The sequence below is a fragment of the Pleurodeles waltl genome, chromosome 6 (genome assembly GCF_031143425.1).
Source record: "Pleurodeles waltl isolate 20211129_DDA chromosome 6, aPleWal1.hap1.20221129, whole genome shotgun sequence".
In the NCBI taxonomy this organism is placed as follows: Eukaryota; Metazoa; Chordata; class Amphibia; order Caudata; family Salamandridae; genus Pleurodeles; species Pleurodeles waltl.
Genome location: NC_090445.1, coordinates 104,821,416 through 104,838,384, shown reverse-complemented (window position 1 = coordinate 104,838,384; position 16,969 = coordinate 104,821,416). Strand labels below are relative to the sequence as shown.

Here is a 16,969-nt window from a genome sequence, read left to right as displayed (position 1 = left end):
ATTAATCTTGCAGCGAGGATGATAGTTAGGTAAAGGAACAGGGAAATAAGGCTCTGACACACTAAAATAGTGCAAGGTCATGTTCCACGATGAAAATATGGGCAAAAATTGGTCAGACCACCATCAGACCCTATGTTTCTATGTAGAGTAGGAGGGTGACTATGTGCACTCCGTTAGTTTCACAAGATGTTCTCACATTGAGGGAAGAGATTTCTAGTTTCTACCCCACCTCAACCACTGAAGGGTGACTGACATGTGCTCACCGTGTTAAGTGGACCCAGCAGGCTTTACCTCGATCTTGTCTGACCAACAGTCTTAAAACCAGAAGATGAAGGAGGGAAAAAAAGAGCCAGACACATACAATGTAGTGTAAGAAAAGGGGCAAACTGCAGAGAGATCTGCGGTGCACAACGAAGACATTTCCTACAAAGAAAGCCAGATTCAAGATTCCCCTAACCAATTACTTTCATTTTCATCTCCAATCTCAGGACGAAACGACTTGGGCATAGGCAACCCCATGTCTGGCTTCTTGGAACGAGAGAGAGCTCTGTAGTCAACAATGAATAGACTGCGTAAAAAAACAGATGGTGTAGAGTAGAAGATAATGGCAGGGGAGTTGGGAGAGGGACACTGGGAGGGTTCTCATGAACAAAGTGGGGTTGCAGCATGAGGAGGAAGTATCTGCAGCTATGGCTGACTCATTCACCAAGAAATGAGGCATCATGCTTGAAAGGTCTTTAAGGCCAGACTGTCCACTAATATATTTTTTGACTGCACTTCTATATATATCAACTTGTGTGGGATGTTAATCCTAATCTGGGTCTCCGTCAGATGACTGCCTTTTGACCCTTTTGCTACCTTGAGGGTCTTGAAAGTGTCTGTAGGTTGTCAGATTATGGTTATGCTTTTAATTCCTCACCCCATAACCATTTTCAGAGGTGCATTCTCTTAAAATAGTTGTCTACATCCTGTTTTCAGTTTTGTGTTATAATGATGTTATGCCATTGGGCTTGAGAATTGGTGGTTATGCCGGTTTTTCATCATTTTCCCCAGTCTCTTCGCATTTAGTTTGGTTTGTGTTTTCCAAGTTCTAATTAAATTAAAATAATAAACAAAAACAATCATCATCTCAGCTTTTAAACGCAAGCATTGATATATAAAAATACATCTAGAAATGTATCAATGCTTTTACAACTGTTGATGTTTTGGTTGTGTGTATGTCTGTAAATATACCGGCTTCTAAGGAAACACAAAAAGAAGGATTTCCTAATATTAGGGGGTTTTAACCTCAGCATCGAGAGAGACGATTGTTTGGAGACCAAAGTTTTATGATGAGCTTTTTAATGACCTAAGCTTAATGGAGTTTGAACAATTAGTCCAGGGGCTTACATACTGTGTGGGTTACAGGTTAGAAGGTATTTTTCAGTATCTGACCCAGTTATTACCGATATCCAAATTGCTTTTGCTTTGGACTGATCATTTCGAGATTCCCTTTAACATGCAGGGTGCACTGATAAAAGTACAAACAAGACAAAAAGGAAAAATCACATTTTGCCACTGTCGATAAAAGAAGAATATTTGAATGCAGTTTTGAGCACACAATTACAGGATGAAAATATGGCTAATAATACAGAGACCAAAACTAATCAGTTTGAGAAATGGATTACTTCAGTATTGGATTTGGTGGCTCCTATCAAAGATGTCTGCCCTAAAAGGGAGTCTCCAGCATTGGTATTCATCAGAGAATAGGTACACAGGGCTGAAAGACTTTAGAAAGGCAGTGGAGATGGAATTACAGTGAGGATTCAAAACAAAGCTTACTGTTCTGAACTAAAACTTTATAAACAGCTGTGCAAAAAAGCCAACATTGTGTTCTATGCTCAGGCTATATAACCCGCCTAAAACTCAGCTAAAGAGGTTGTTGCAGTGGTGAAAAGGCTTTTTCCATCTCTGAACCTGTGCACAAAGACTGCATTTACTGAGGAAGAAGGCCCTCAGAGTGCTAGTCAGGAAATAAGTAGTGATAAACTAGCTTGTAGATTTCAAACATACAGCACAGAGGACGTAAAAGGCTTTCTAAGCAGTGTTAAATCAGGGTCACCTAAGGGCCAAGGTCCAGCAGCTCTCTTTAATTTAACTAAATGGCTAATTGCTCCCCAGGTTGAGGACCCAGGTAATCTGTCCCTGGAGCTTGGTATGGTACATAAATACTGAGAGGAAGCATTGGATTATTGAAAAAGCGAACAGCTGACACAGAAGTACTAAGCAATTACTGCCCAGTATCCCAATACCGTACACATACATTTTTTGGGAAAAGGGGGTAAACACTCAATTATCCATGTTTTGCAAACTAACCACTTACTAGATGTAACTCAAGCAGGATTCTACCAGTTTCATGGGACCAAAGGGTCTTTGTTAGTGTTGACATGTTATATTAGAATGTCACTGGACAGAGATTGTAAGGCTGCTCTTGGGGGCAGGTGGGCTTTACAAAAATAGGCCGATCTACCCCCAAGGGGAAACAGTAATGTGCCCCCATGGGGAACGACCCTTGCCCAAGGGGCTGCTACCCCAAACAAAACACACACATACAAATCCCTGGAGCCCAAGTGGTTTCTGCCCCCCTTGGGGCAGATTGGCCTAATTAAAATAGGTCGATCTGCCCCCAAGGGGAGCAGAAATGGCCTAAAATAAATTTGCCCCCCAGTGGAGCAACCCTTGCCTAAGGGGTCGCTCCCCTTGCATGAAACTGGCAAAAAAAAAACCCTGGTGACTAGTGGTTTCTGTCCCCTCTTGGGGGCACATTGGCATAAGAAAAATAGGCCGATCTACCGCCTTGGGGGCAGAAATGGCCTAAAAACAATTTGCCCCAAGGGAGCGACCCTTGCCTAAGAGGTCGCTCCCCACATGTAAAAAAAAAAAAAAAAACTAAACAAATATATATATATATATATATCCCTGGTGTCTGGATGAATGACGAGGACAGTGAGATTAGGGTATTTGGAGGGGTTTCAATCACATGGTCCTCCTACTGATGGCCATATGAGCTAGACATTGCACACATGCCAAAGGAAGCAGAAAGAAATGTAGGCATGGTGGTGGATTTTGGATGGTCCTACATGAAACAAACCAATTACACTAAGTCCACATGATTCAGTTATCTCTGGATGCTTTGGAAAGTGCTACCATTGTTGCCTTGAAATGTCAACAATGTGTTGCCTTGCATTGTCAGTTCCCACAGACTATTGCCGACTATCTACAATTAGGGTTTCCAAGGGAAGCTATACAAAGCAAACAAAAGATTGATAATACTGTTGCACAATGAAACTTGACCCATATTGTAGTGCATTTAACTAAATTAAAATGCTACATTGGCTACCCAATCAAAAACGGCTACGTTTCACTGCTCTTTGCGTATGGGGTTTCTATGAGAAAGGCCCAGTATTTATTCAATAAAGACTGATTAGAGACCATCCGAATGATGTGCAGTGCTTCACTAATGCTAGGTTGCTGGTAGTGACACGCATTTATTATTCTAAACTGGGGGGCATAGCTGTTTCTCCTCTGGTCCCCAAGTTATGAAATGCTTCGCCTGTTAGCTTATGGGCAAAGGAACATTTTGTATAATTCTGCAATGAATTAAAACCTTGACTCCTCAGTTAATTTGAGAAAACTTTCTACAGCACTAGGATGCCCTCTCGGCAGCTGTCTGCACTTCATAAATTATTTCCAATTTCCACTGAGGACAAAAACCCCCACGGTGTGCAAACAGTTGTGCCTGCCTACCCTTTTTTAGATTTCAAGTCCTCCATTTTTTTTCCCTCAATATTTTTGAGATGACCTCAGATTTTTTGTTTTCTCCACAGCAGAATACCAACAACTACTTGATCGTGGTAACTGACAGAGATCTTCCAGACAGAAAGGAGCGGATTATTGTTCTTTAACTAGGCTAAGGAGAGATGGATGATGTTGTGAGACCTTGGATAGTTTAAGGTATACATCTGTTTCACATTCAATCCTCCAAAAGAAATCTAGCAACTGGGTAAATTAATTCAGCCTCCCATGGCTGATGCTGCAACATACCCATGCTGCGTTCAGTGCTGTTCGGAATGTCCAAGCTCCTTCATGGTGTCCTCTCTGAAGCACCAGAAGGATGTTCAGTAAACAAGGGATAAGGTCAGTCTGGGTGCCTCGTCCCTGAAACAGCCCCATGGAACTATGCCAGAGGTGTCCTGTAGTGGTTTAGAACAGATGTTGAATTCACATTCCTGCAAGTCAAATCTGCCTGAAACTGGCCTGTCGCTATCTGTTCAATCAAATACAGCTCTGAATGACATTAAAAATATCCTGCTTGAACTGAAAGAAAAGAACGAAGCGAGTGATCAGAAAATAGGCATAATGGCATTGCACTTGTACCAAATAAAAGAGCACCTTGACAGGCAGACCACTAGACTTGACGATGCTGAATAGTAAATCTCTTATCTGTCACACAGCAGGAAGACGTTGAGTAACACAATGGTGAGGCTGGAAAAGCTGGTGGCTACATGCTCCAATAATATACGAATATTGGGTATTGCTGAGCCGACTGATTTTATGGAAACGCTACTGTTGGAAGTCTTTGGCAGAGAAAAATCTGTACAGTGCTTTATGGAGGGGAGTGCACACAGGGTCCTGTACCAGAGGCTTTCAAAGGCTGTCCCTGCAAATACAATAGTACTCTGGCTCCTCAATTTCAGAAACCTCATTCAACGACTTGCCAGAGAGAAACACAATTGAATTATAGGGGGCTAGGATCTCCTTGTTTTCTTGATTTTACATGGACAGTGATTGAGGCCCGAAGATCTATTACAGCAGTAGATGTACTATCTTAAACATATACGCCCCTAATATCGAAACACCTCAATTCTTTGATCAGGTAGATGCCATTCTGCAGAATTATGAAGACTCCAAATTGATATGTGAGGATGAGTTTAATTTGACTGTAGACCCTTCACTTGACAGATTGAATCCACCTCCCACTGGATATACCAAGAGGTTCAGGCCTGCCTGCGGGAGGACCATTTAAAGATCTGGCATTTTATGTTTTTTGTGAGGAAATTAAGACTGTGATTGTTGAGCTTTTTAAAGAACAATTTGGGATCCGTTCCACAATATGCTCCCATGTGAGAGACCTTTAAGGTATACAAACACAGGATATCAACTGCTCAACACTCCAGGTGTTAAAATATACGCACCAGCTACAATTGCATGAGGTGAATCAATCCCTTCTGTATATATAACACAGAAAACCTAAGTATGAAATACTGAGATGGATTTACAGACTCCTGCTAGAGTACAGGAAGGAGGTAGATAGAGGCTAACATTCTCTGGCAAATACACCCTGGCTGATAGTTTTAGTGTGAGAAAAAGACCTTGCAGAACTTTGGCACAGCTCCTCACAAGGAGAGAGGGAAAGAGTTACGAAGAGAGAGGCAACTGTAGGAATCTGCATCTTGTTATACTGACCTATATACAGCTAGATTTAATACAGGACCTGAGAAACCTATCACCTACTTGGATGGGGTTGCCCTTGCTTGGGATTGACGTCTGGTGGCTCTGATAGACATTGTGGAAACAAATTAATGCAATAGACAGCTTCCCTGGTGCGAAGGTACCCGGGTCAGATGGGCTCAAGGCCAAATTTTATAACGTTTCTAGAAATAGGGCCAGATGTATCAAACAATTTAGCATTCGGAAACGGTGTGAATTGCAAAATTCCATAGTTTGTGAATGCAAAATAGCATTTCAGGATTTATGAAAGGCATTTGCAGTGCAATTTTAAGGAATCGCTAAAATACAGTTTCCCTAAAATTGTGACTCTATTTAGCAAACTGCAAATTGCGATTCCCTAAATAGGGAATAGCAAATAGGGAATACCTATTTGTGATTACCTATGCAGATGTATCGTGCATTTCCTAAATGCAAACTGGGCATTTAAATGCAATTACCACAAATTCAAATTTGGTGGTAACCATGTGCAATTTTTTCAAAGTGCATTAAAAATGCATTTTTAAAAGTGCCATGTAGCGCACACATGTGCACAATTTTTTTGGGGGTGTGCATCAAAGGGGCCCTACGCCCCCAGCACCCTTGGATTTGCATTACCTAAGTTGTGAATTCCTAACAAGAATCCGCAAATTAGGAAACGCAAAACCATACGCACTGATGGGCCTTCAGGCCCATAGGGATGAATGGAGCCCCATTCCCTAATAACAATTGCGAATTTTAAGAAATCGCTATTAGGGATTCACAATTTTCTTACATCCCATTTTGCATTTCTCAAAAAGCGATTTCTTAAAATTGCTATTTAAGAAATGCAAAAGGGGTCGTTGATACATCTGGCCCATAGTCTTGTATTTCAGCTGCTGAATGTGTTCAACGAGGCACTTGAGCTAGGCTGGTGATCACAGTCAACATCAAAGAGAGGGACAGGGAGGATTGAAGGTCCAGTGTATGGTCTCCCCAAGTAACAGTAGACAAAATTAATACACTGTTCCTAATAAAGGGAAGGAGAAAGGGAAACCCTGAGGTTCAGGAGCAAGAGCCCTCACACATCCATTCGGATGTCATTCTTCATCATTGGGGTGCTCCTCGTCAGACTGGCGCTGCAAGGTCTGATGGGCTCCCCGTAAGGGGGCTCTTTGCCGGAGATCTTTTATAGAAGAGCTGCAGTGGTGGACTAAAACCTACAGGCAGATAGTGATTCAAGAGCAGGAGAGGATAAAATTGGTTCTCTATCCTAACAAGCAATTCTCATTTAATGAACTGAAAGAGGATAGGACCAAGATTAAAAACTGATTGAAAGTGAAATTGAGATGATGCTCAAACACTTTCTAAGAGTAATGGGGGCGAGAAATTATCTTGAAGCCACCCAAACAACGGTCAACATGTTTCACGTCTTCCGGTCTAACAGATCCACTTACGCTTCTTCAGGACCATACATCAAAAAGATACTTCTCCTGTATCACAATAATTAAATGTAAAAAAAAGTCTCATAAACCAAGGCAAACTTCGCAATCACTTACAATAAAGTGTACTGTCCGTCCAGTCATCTAAACATATTAGGGTCGCCCTAAAAACATATTAGAGTGGATAAAAACAAAATAAGTAATAGTGGTGTAATCGTGACCAGTGCTGGATTAGTGCGCACACTGAGTGATAAACCGCAAAGCACAATGTGAAATTGAAAAAGAGCTTACCATCCCTTATTCTAGGAAGGGCTCCATAGGAGGAATAAGCTTAAGGTTGTCACTACTGGACAAAAAATGGAATAAGTTAACACAAAAGCATATACTCCTAGCAAGTTTCAAAGGGGTCATTTAGGTAATCGATTACTTATGAGGTTCAAGCAGATGACCTACAGGGAAAACTCCATGCTCGGCAGTACCCAACACATATTGTGAAACGAGCTCGCAAGAGAACTCGAAACAATAACCGTGAAGCTCTTTTATGCAATGAGAAAAAGGAGCGTACTCCATGTCTCACTTGTGTCACAACCGTTACTCCATCATCTAACGTTGTTAAGAAATTAATCAACAAGAGGTGGGCAATTCTTACTAGTGGAGGAGAAACTATCACTAGACCCCTCTTTGCCTTTAAGAGGACACAGAACATCAAGGACTTAGTGGTACATACCCGACCACGAAACAATTGTAGGGACAATTCACAATCAACACTTTGGAATCTCCCTCCAGTGACTGGCCATTATCCGTGCGGGCAGAGTAATGTATGCCCTTTGACCAATGCTATCAAGACCCTTGACTTAGAACCTTTTGGCCACTGGCGCCTCACAAAACACACTAATTGCAACACTAGACAGTGTATCTGCATGATCACGTGTCCTTGTGGCCTACGTTACGTAGGCATGACGACGAGACCCGTGAAGTTAAGAATAAACAAACACCGCAGTAACATCAGGTGTAGGCGCATTACCACGAACCTCTGCGCTCATTTTCTTGAATCGCCCCATGACCCAGACGATTTGAAATGGGTGGTCCTCGACGCTCCCAATTATCATGGTAATATGACAAATTCTTTGTTCAGACTTGAACAACGTTGGGTATACAGACTCCGGACACATGTCACAGGTCTTAATGATGATATACCCTGGGTTAGTCTGTCTCAGAAATAGATTCTACTACTGCCACCCCTGCCATTTTGACTTATTGATCCAAAGTAATTTGGTTATTTCCTTCTCTTTAGCATTACATGGCTGTGATAGTTGACTTCTACTATTTGTTCCTTTTTTTCATTTCTTTAATCATTTTAAAGACTAATGTTTTGAATTTGCTCTAATCATTCGAGCCATCGTCATTTGGATACTTTAAATGTGTATTGTCCTTGTTTGTGGCTTATATGCTCTCTTTTGAGTACCTCTAATTTCAATTCTCCCTTGTATTCCTTTACGAGTGCCTTTCCATCATGGCCCCCCAATGCGATCATTTCTTAGTCCTTCAACAGTGTCAGTGAATCGACTGCACTGTTTTGTCCTTCCTTTATGTTTATGACGGCAGCCGGAGAAACGCTCTACTTCCACGTTCTCCGGCTTCATAAAACCACACCTACCAGCAGCATGCAGTATTCCAGGAGGACGCGCTGGGGTAGGTGATGGAAAAAGGATTGTCTGCACAAATTGTGAGTACCTTGTTGCTCCGCCCTATATGTTGTAGGACGGAGCGTGCATTTATCATTTAGCCAAATCTCTTTTTGACATTATTTAGGCTTCTGTAAATTTGTGCCTACTTCGCACTTGGTCCGTTTGTTTACTTAGCAGCAGCGAATACTTGCATCGCTGATACTTGAAGCGCCGGTTATGTTACTGGTTCATTTGGCCACATACATCACCGTACCTGCATAGATAATGTTGTGATACATCACCGTACCTGCATATATAATGTTGTGTTACATATTGGGTATAATTATAAACAATGTCTGAGTTAGGTTTTCAACAATTTGTTGCATATGAGAACAACGATGTATTACACCTTTGACTTGATCTAAGGTTGTTATATGACTTTAAATGACCCCTTTGAAACTTGCTAGGAGTATATGCTTTTGTGTTAACTTATTCCATTTTTTGTCCAGTAGTGACAACCTTAAGCTTGTTCCTCCTATGGAGCCCTTCCTAGAATAAGGGATGGTAAGCTCTTTTTCAATTTCACATTGTGCTTTGCGGTTTATCACTCAGTGTGCGCACCAATCCAGCACTGGTCACGATTACACCACTATTACTTATTTTGTTTTTATCCACTAATATTTTTTTAGGGCGACCCTAATATGTTTAGATGACTGGACAGACAGTACGCTTTATTGTAAGTGACTGCGAAGTTTGCCTTGGTTTCTGAGACTTTTTTTTACATTTAATTATTGAGATACAGGAGAAGTATCTTTTTGATGTATGGTCCTGAAGAAGCGTCAGTGGATCTGTTAGACCAGAAGACGCAAAACATGTTGACCGTTGTTTGGGTGGCTTCAAGATAATTTCTCGCCCCCATTACTTTTAGAAAGTGTTTGAGCATCATCTCAATTTCACTATCAATCTGTTTTTAATCTTGGTCCTATCCTCTTTCTGTTCATTGAATGAGAATTGCTTGTTAGGATAGAGAATCAATTTTATCCTCTCCTGCTCTTGAATCACTATCTGCCTGTAGGTTTTAGTCTACCACGGCAGCTCTTCTATAAAAGATCTGTGGCAAAGAGCCCCCTTACGGGGAGCCCGTTAGACATTGCTGACGAGGAGCACCCCAATGATGAAGCATGACATCCGAATGGATGTGTGAGGGCTCTTGCTCCTGAACCACAGGGTTTCCCTTTCTCCTTCCCTTTATTAGGAACAGTTTATTCATTTTGTCTACTGGTGATCACAGTCCTCTAGAGAAGCTATGATAACTATCCTTCCTAAACATGGTAAGGATCGGTCAACGGTCAGTCTTATTTGGCCCCTTTCACCTCCTAATATTGATAGTAAACTTTTTGATAACATTGTTGCTTCCAGTCTGGCCCCTTATGTAAGGAAATGCCTCCTTGGCATGGTTGCCCCCTGACTTTTTGCCTTTGCTGATGCTATGTTTACAATTGAAAGTGTGCTGAGGCCTGCTAACCAGGCCCCAGCACCAGTGTTCTTTCCCTAACCTGTACTTTTGGTATCCACAATTGGCAGACCCTGGCATCCAGATAAGTCCCTTGTAACTGGTACTTCTAGTACCAAGGGCCCTGATGCCAAGGAAGGTCTCTAAGGGCTGCAGCATGTCTTATGCCACCCTGGAGACCCCTCACTCAGCACAGACACACTGCTTACCAGCTTGTGTGTGCTAGTGAGAACAAAACGAGTAAGTCGACATGGCACTCCCCTCAGGGTGCCATGCCAGCCTCTCACTGCCTATGCAAGTATAGGTCAGTCACCCCTCTAGCAGGCCTTACAGCCCTAAGGCAGGGTGCACTATACCATAGGTGAGGGTACCAGTGCATGAGCATGGTACCCCTACAGTGTCTAAACAAAACCTTAGACATTGTAAGTGCAGGGTAGCCATAAGAGTATATGGTCTGGGAGTTTGTCAAACACGAACTCCACAGCACCATAATGGCTACACTGAAAACTGGGAAGTTTGGTATCAAACTTCTCAGCACAATAAATGCACACTGATGCCAGTGTACATTTTATTGCAAAATACACCCCAGAGGGCACCTTGGAGGTGCCCCCTGAAACTTAACCGACTGTCTGTGTAGGCTGACTAGTTCCAGCAGCCTGCCACACTAGAGACATGTTGCTGGCCCCATGGGGAGAGTGCCTTTGTCACTCTGAGGCCAGTAACAAAGCCTGCACTGGGTGGAGATGCTAACACCTCCCCCAGGCAGGAGCTGTAACACCTGGCGGTGAGCCTCAAAGGCTCCCCCCTTTGTCACAGCCCAGCAGGGCACTCCAGCTTAGTGGAGTTGCCCGCCCCCTCCGGCCACGGCCCCCACTTTTGGCGGCAAGGCTGGAGGGAACAAAGAAAGCAACAAGGAGGAGTCACTGGCCAGTCAGGACAGCCCCTAAGGTGTCCTGAGCTGAGGTGACTCTAACTTTTAGAAATCCTCCATCTTGCAGATGGAGGATTCCCCCAATAGGATTAGGGATGTGACCCCCTCCCCTTGGGAGGAGGCACAAAGAGGGTGTACTCACCCTCAGGGCTAGTAGCCATTGGCTACTAACCCCCCAGACCTAAACACGCCCTTAAATTTAGTATTTAAGGGCTCCCCTGAACCTAAGAATTTAGATTCCTGCAACAACAACAAGAAGGACTGCCTAGCTGAAAACCCCTGCAGAGGAAGACCAGAAGACAACAACTGCCTTGGCTCCAGAAACTCACCGGCCTGTCTCCTGCCTTCCAAAGAACTCTGCTTCAGCGACGCCTTCCAAAGGGACCAGCGACCTCTGAATCCTCTGAGGACTGCCCTGCTTCGACGACGACAAGAAACTCCCGAGGACAGCGGACCTGCTCCAAAAAGACTGCAACTTTGTTTCAAGAAGCAGCTTTAAAGAACCCTGCAACTCCCCGCAAGAAGCGTGAGACTTGCAACACTGCACCCGGCGACCCCGACTCGGCTGGTGGAGAACCAACACCTCAGGGAGGACCCCCGGACTACTCTACGACTGTGAGTACCAAAACCTGTCCCCCCTGAGCCCCCACAGCGCCGCCTGCAGAGTGAATCCCGAGGCTTCCCCTGACCGCGACTCTCTGAAACCTAAGTCCCGAAGCCTGGAAAAGACCCTGCACCCGCAGCCCCCAGGACCTGAAGGACCGGACTTTCACTGCAGAAGTGACCCCCAGGAGTCCCTCTCCCTTGCCCAAGTGGAGGTTTCCCCGAGGAAGCCCCCCCTTGCCTACCTGCAGCGCTGAAGAGATCCCTTGATCTCTCATTGACTTACATTGCGAACCCAACGCTTGTTCTAACACTGCACCCGGCCGCCCCCGCGCCGCTGAGGGTGAAATTTCTGTGTGGGCTTGTGTCCCCCCCGGTGCCCTACAAAACCCCCCTGGTCTGCCCTCCGAAGACGCGGGTACTCACCTGCAAGCAGACCGGAACCGGGGCACCCCCTTCTCTCCATTGCAGCCTATGCGTTTTGGGCACCACTTTGAACTCTGCACCTGACCGGCCCTGAGCTGCTGGTGTGGTGACTTTGGGGTTGCTCTGAACCCCCAACGGTGGGCTACCTTGGACCAAGAACTGAACCCTGTAAGTGTCTTACTTACCTGGTAAAACTAACAAAAACTTACCTCCGCCAGGAACTGTGAAAATTGCACTAAGTGTCCACTTTTGAAATAACTATTTGTGAATAACTTGAAAAGTATACATGCAATTGAAATGATTCAAAGTTCCTAATGTACTTACCTGCAATACCTTTCAAACAAGATATTACATGTTAAATTTGAACCTGTGGTTCTTAAAATAAACTAAGAAAAGATATTTTTCTATAACAAAACCTATTGGCTGGATTTGTCTCTGAGTGTGTGTACCTCATTTATTGTCTATGTGTATGTACAACAAATGCTTAACACTACTCCTTGGATAAGCCTACTGCTCGACCACACTACCACAAAATAGAGCATTAGTATTATCTATTTTTACCACTATTTTACCTCTAAGGGGAACCCTTGGACTCTGTGCATGCTATTCCTTACTTTGAAATAGCACATACAGAGCCAACTTCCTACATTGGTGGCAGCGGTGGGATACAAGACTTTGCATTTGCTGGACTACTCAGCCAATACCTGATCACACGACAAATTCCAAAATTGTCATTAGAAATTGATTTTTGCAATCTGAAAAGTTTTCTAAATTCTTTAAAGTCCTGCTAGGGCCTTGTGTTAGTCCCTGTTAGCATTTCTTTTAGAGTTTAAAAGTTTGTTAAAAGTTTGAATTAGATTCTAGAACCAGTTTTAGATTCTTAAAAAGTATTCCAACTTTTAGAAGCAAAATGTCTAGCACAGATGTGACTGTGGTGGAACTCGACACCACACCTTACCTCCATCTACAGATGGCTAAGGTCACTCTGTAACCTAAAGAAAATAGCAATGGGCCCCAAACCTACCAAAGTACAGCTCCAGGAGCTTTTGGCAGAGTTTGAAAAGGCCAACCCCTCTGAGGATGGCAACTCAGAGGATGAAGATAGTGACTTGGAGGGAAATTCCCCCCCTCCAGTCCTACTTAGGGAGAGCAGGGCTTCTCAAGCCCTGACTCCACAAATAATAGTCAGAGATGCTGGTTCCCTCACAGGAGGGACCAACAACTCTGAAATCACTGAGGATAACTCCAGTGAAGAGGACATCCAGTTAGCCAGGATGGCCAAAAGATGGCCAAAAGATTGGCTTTGGAAAGACAGATCCTAGCCATAGAGAGGGAAAGACAAGAGATGGGCCTAGGACCCATCAATGGTGGCAGCAACATAAATAGGGTCAGAGATTCTCCTGACATGTTGAAAATCCCTAAAGGGATTGTAACTAAATATGAAGATGGTGATGACATCACCAAATGGTTCACAGCTTTTGAGAGGGCTTGTGTAACCAGAAAAGTGAACAGATCTCACTGGGGTGCTCTCCTTTGGGAAATGTTCACAGGAAAGTGTAGGGATAGACTCCTCACACTCTCTGGAAAAGATGCAGAATCTTATGACCTCATGAAGGGTACCCTGATTGAGGGCTTTGGATTCTCCACTGAGGAGTATAGGATTAGATTCAGGGGGGCTCAAAAATCCTCAAGCCAGACCTGGGTTGACTTTGTAGACTACTCAGTAAAAACACTAGATGGTTGGATTCAAGGCAGTGGTGTAAGTAATTATGATGGGCTGTACAATTTATTTGTGAAAGAACACCTGTTAAGTAATTGTTTCAATGATAAACTGCATCAGCATCTGGTAGACCTAGGACCAATTTCTCCCCAAGAATTGGGAAAGAAGGCGGACCATTGGGTCAAGACAAGGGTGTCCAAAACTTCCACAGGGGGTGACCAAAAGAAAGGGGTCACAAAACCTCCCCAGGGGAAAGGTGGTGAGACAGCCAAAAATAAAAATAGTGAAGAGTCTTCTACAGGCCCCCAAAAACCTGCACAGGAGGGTGGGCCCAGAGCCTCTTCACAAAACAATCCTGGGTACAAGGGTAAAAACTTTGATCCCAAAAAGGCCTGGTGTCGAAACTGTAGTCAGTCTGGACACCAAACTGGAGACAAGGCCTGTCCCAAGAAAAGTTCCACTCCAAACTCCAATCCAGGTAACACTGGAATGGCTAGTCTCCAAGTGGGATCAACAGTGTGCCCAGAGCAAACCAGGGTCCACACTGAAGCTACTCTAGTCTCTGAGGGTGGGGTGGATTTAGCCACACTAGCTGCCTGGCCGCCTAACATGCAAAAATACAGGCAGCAGCTCTTTATTAATGGGACAAGTGTAGAGGGCCTGAGGGATACAGGTGCCAGTGTCACCATGGTGACAGATAAACTGGTTTCCCCTGGCCAATACCTGACTGGAAAAACTTATACAGTCACCAACGCTGACAATCAGACTAAAGCACATCCCATGGCAATGGTAACTTTAGAATGGGGAGGGGTCAATGGCCTGAAACAGGTGGTGGTCTCCTCAAACATCCCAGTAGACTGTCTGCTTGGAAATGACCTGGAGTCCTCAGCATGGGCTGAGGTAGAACTAAAAACCCATGCAGCCATGCTGGGTATCCCTGAACTGGTGTGTGCAAGGCACAGGGTGAAAAAGTAGAGCTGGAGTCTGGAAGAAAGGCCCAGCCTACCAAGAGAAAAGGAAAGCCAGTTGGGAAACCAACTGCAACACAGTCAGAAAAAGAGAACCTCTCTTCTCAGGAAGAAGTTCTGCCCTCTGAGGGAACTGAGCCTTTGGAGCTTGAACCTTATCAGGTTGAGCTCTTAGGCCCAGGGGGACCCTCAAGGAAAGAGCTGTGTAAGGGACAAGAAACCTGTCCCTCTCTTGAAGGCCTTAGGCAGCAAGCTGCTGAAGAGTCCAAGGGCAAGAAAAATGGAACACATAGGGTCTATTGGGAAGATGGACTCCTGTACACTGAGGCCAGAGACCCCAAACCTGGTGCCACTAGGAGAGTGGTAGTGCCTCAGTCGTTCAGAGAGTTTATTCTGACCTTAGCCCATGATATTCCCCTTGCTGGGCATTTGGGACAAACCAAGACGTGGGAGAGGTTAGTCAACCACTTCTACTGGCCCAAAATGTCCCAGAAGGTTAAGGAGTTTTGCCTCTCCTGCCCCACCTGTCAATCCAGTGGTAAGACAGGTGGGCACCCAAAGGCCCCCCTCATTCCACTTCCAGTGGTGGGGGTCCCCTTTGAAAGAGTGGGTGTGGACATAGTTGGTCCACTGGAACCTCCTACAGCCTCAGGAAATATGTACATCCTAGTAGTAGTGGATCATGCTACTAGGTATCCTGAAGCTATTCCCCTTAGGTCGACTACTGCCCCTGCAGTAGCCAAGGCCCTCATTGGTATCTTTACCAGAGTGGGTTTCCCTAAGGAGGTGGTGTCTGACAGAGGTACCAACTTCATGTCAGCATACCTAAAACACATGTGGAATGAGTGTGGAGTGACTTACAAATTCACTACACCATACCATCCACAAACTAATGGCTTAGTTGAGAGATTCAACAAGACATTAAAAGGCATGATCATGGGGCTCCCAGAAAAACTCAAAAGGAGATGGGATGTCCTCTTGCCATGTCTGCTTTTTGCTTACAGAGAGGTGCCACAGAAGGGAGTAGGATTCTCACCCTTTGAACTTCTGTTTGGTCACCCTGTAAGGGGACCACTTGCTCTTGTTAAAGAAGGCTGGGAGAGACCTCTTCATGAGCCTAAACAAGACATAGTGGACTATGTACTTGGCCTTCGCTCTAGAATGGCAGAGTACATGGAAAAGGCAACCAAAAACCTTGAGGCCAGCCAACAGCTCCAGAAGTTTTGGTATGACCAAAAGGCTGCAATGGTTGAGTTCCAACCAGGGCAGAAAGTCTGGGTTCTGGAGCCTGTGGCTCCCAGGGCACTCCAGGACAAATGGAGTGGCCCTTACCCAGTGCTAGAAAGGAAGAGTCAGGTCACCTACCTGGTGGACCTGGGCACAAGCAGGAGCCCCAAGAGGGTGATCCATGTGAACCGCCTTAAGCTCTTCCATGACAGGGCTGATGTAAATCTGTTGATGGTAACAGATGAGGATCAGGAGGCAGAGAGAGAACCTCTCCCTGATCTTCTGTCATCAGACCCAAAAGATGGCTCAGTAGATGGAGTGATCTACTCAGACACCCTCTCTGGCCAACAGCAAGCTGATTGTAGGAGAGTCCTACAACAGTTTCCTGAACTCTTCTCCCTAACCCCTGGTCAGACACACCTGTGTACCCATGATGTGGACACAGGAGACAGCATGCCTGTCAAAAACAAAATCTTTAGACAGTCTGACCATGTTAAGGAAAGCATCAAGGTGGAAGTCCACAAGATGCTGGAATTGGGAGTAATTGAGCGCTCTGACAGCCCCTGGGCTAGCCCAGTGGTCTTAGTCCCCAAACCTCACACCAAAGATGGAAAGAAAGAGATGAGGTTTTGTGTGGACTACAGAGGGCTCAACTCTGTCACCAAGACAGACGCCCATCCAATTCCTAGAGCTGATGAGCTCATAGACAAATTAGGTGCTGCTAAATTCTTAAGTACCTTTGACTTGACAGCAGGGTACTGGCAAATAAAAATGGCACCTGGAGCAAAAGAGAAAACAGCATTCTCCACACCTGATGGGCATTATCAGTTCACTGTTATGCCCTTTGGTTTAAAGAATGCCCCTGCCACCTTCCAAAGGTTGGTGAATCAAGTCCTTGCTGGCTTGGAGTCCTTTAGCACAGCTTATCTTGATGATATTGCTGTCTTTAGCTCCACCTGGCAGGATC

General features: G+C 44.6%; 1 protein-coding gene across 3 annotated transcripts in view; it reads right to left on the bottom strand.

The window, feature by feature from the left end:
- Positions 1-16,969, bottom strand: part of FBXL20 (F-box and leucine rich repeat protein 20) — a 391,966-nt gene that overhangs the window by 160,169 nt on the left and 214,828 nt on the right. The gene's annotated exons all lie outside the window — the stretch shown is intronic.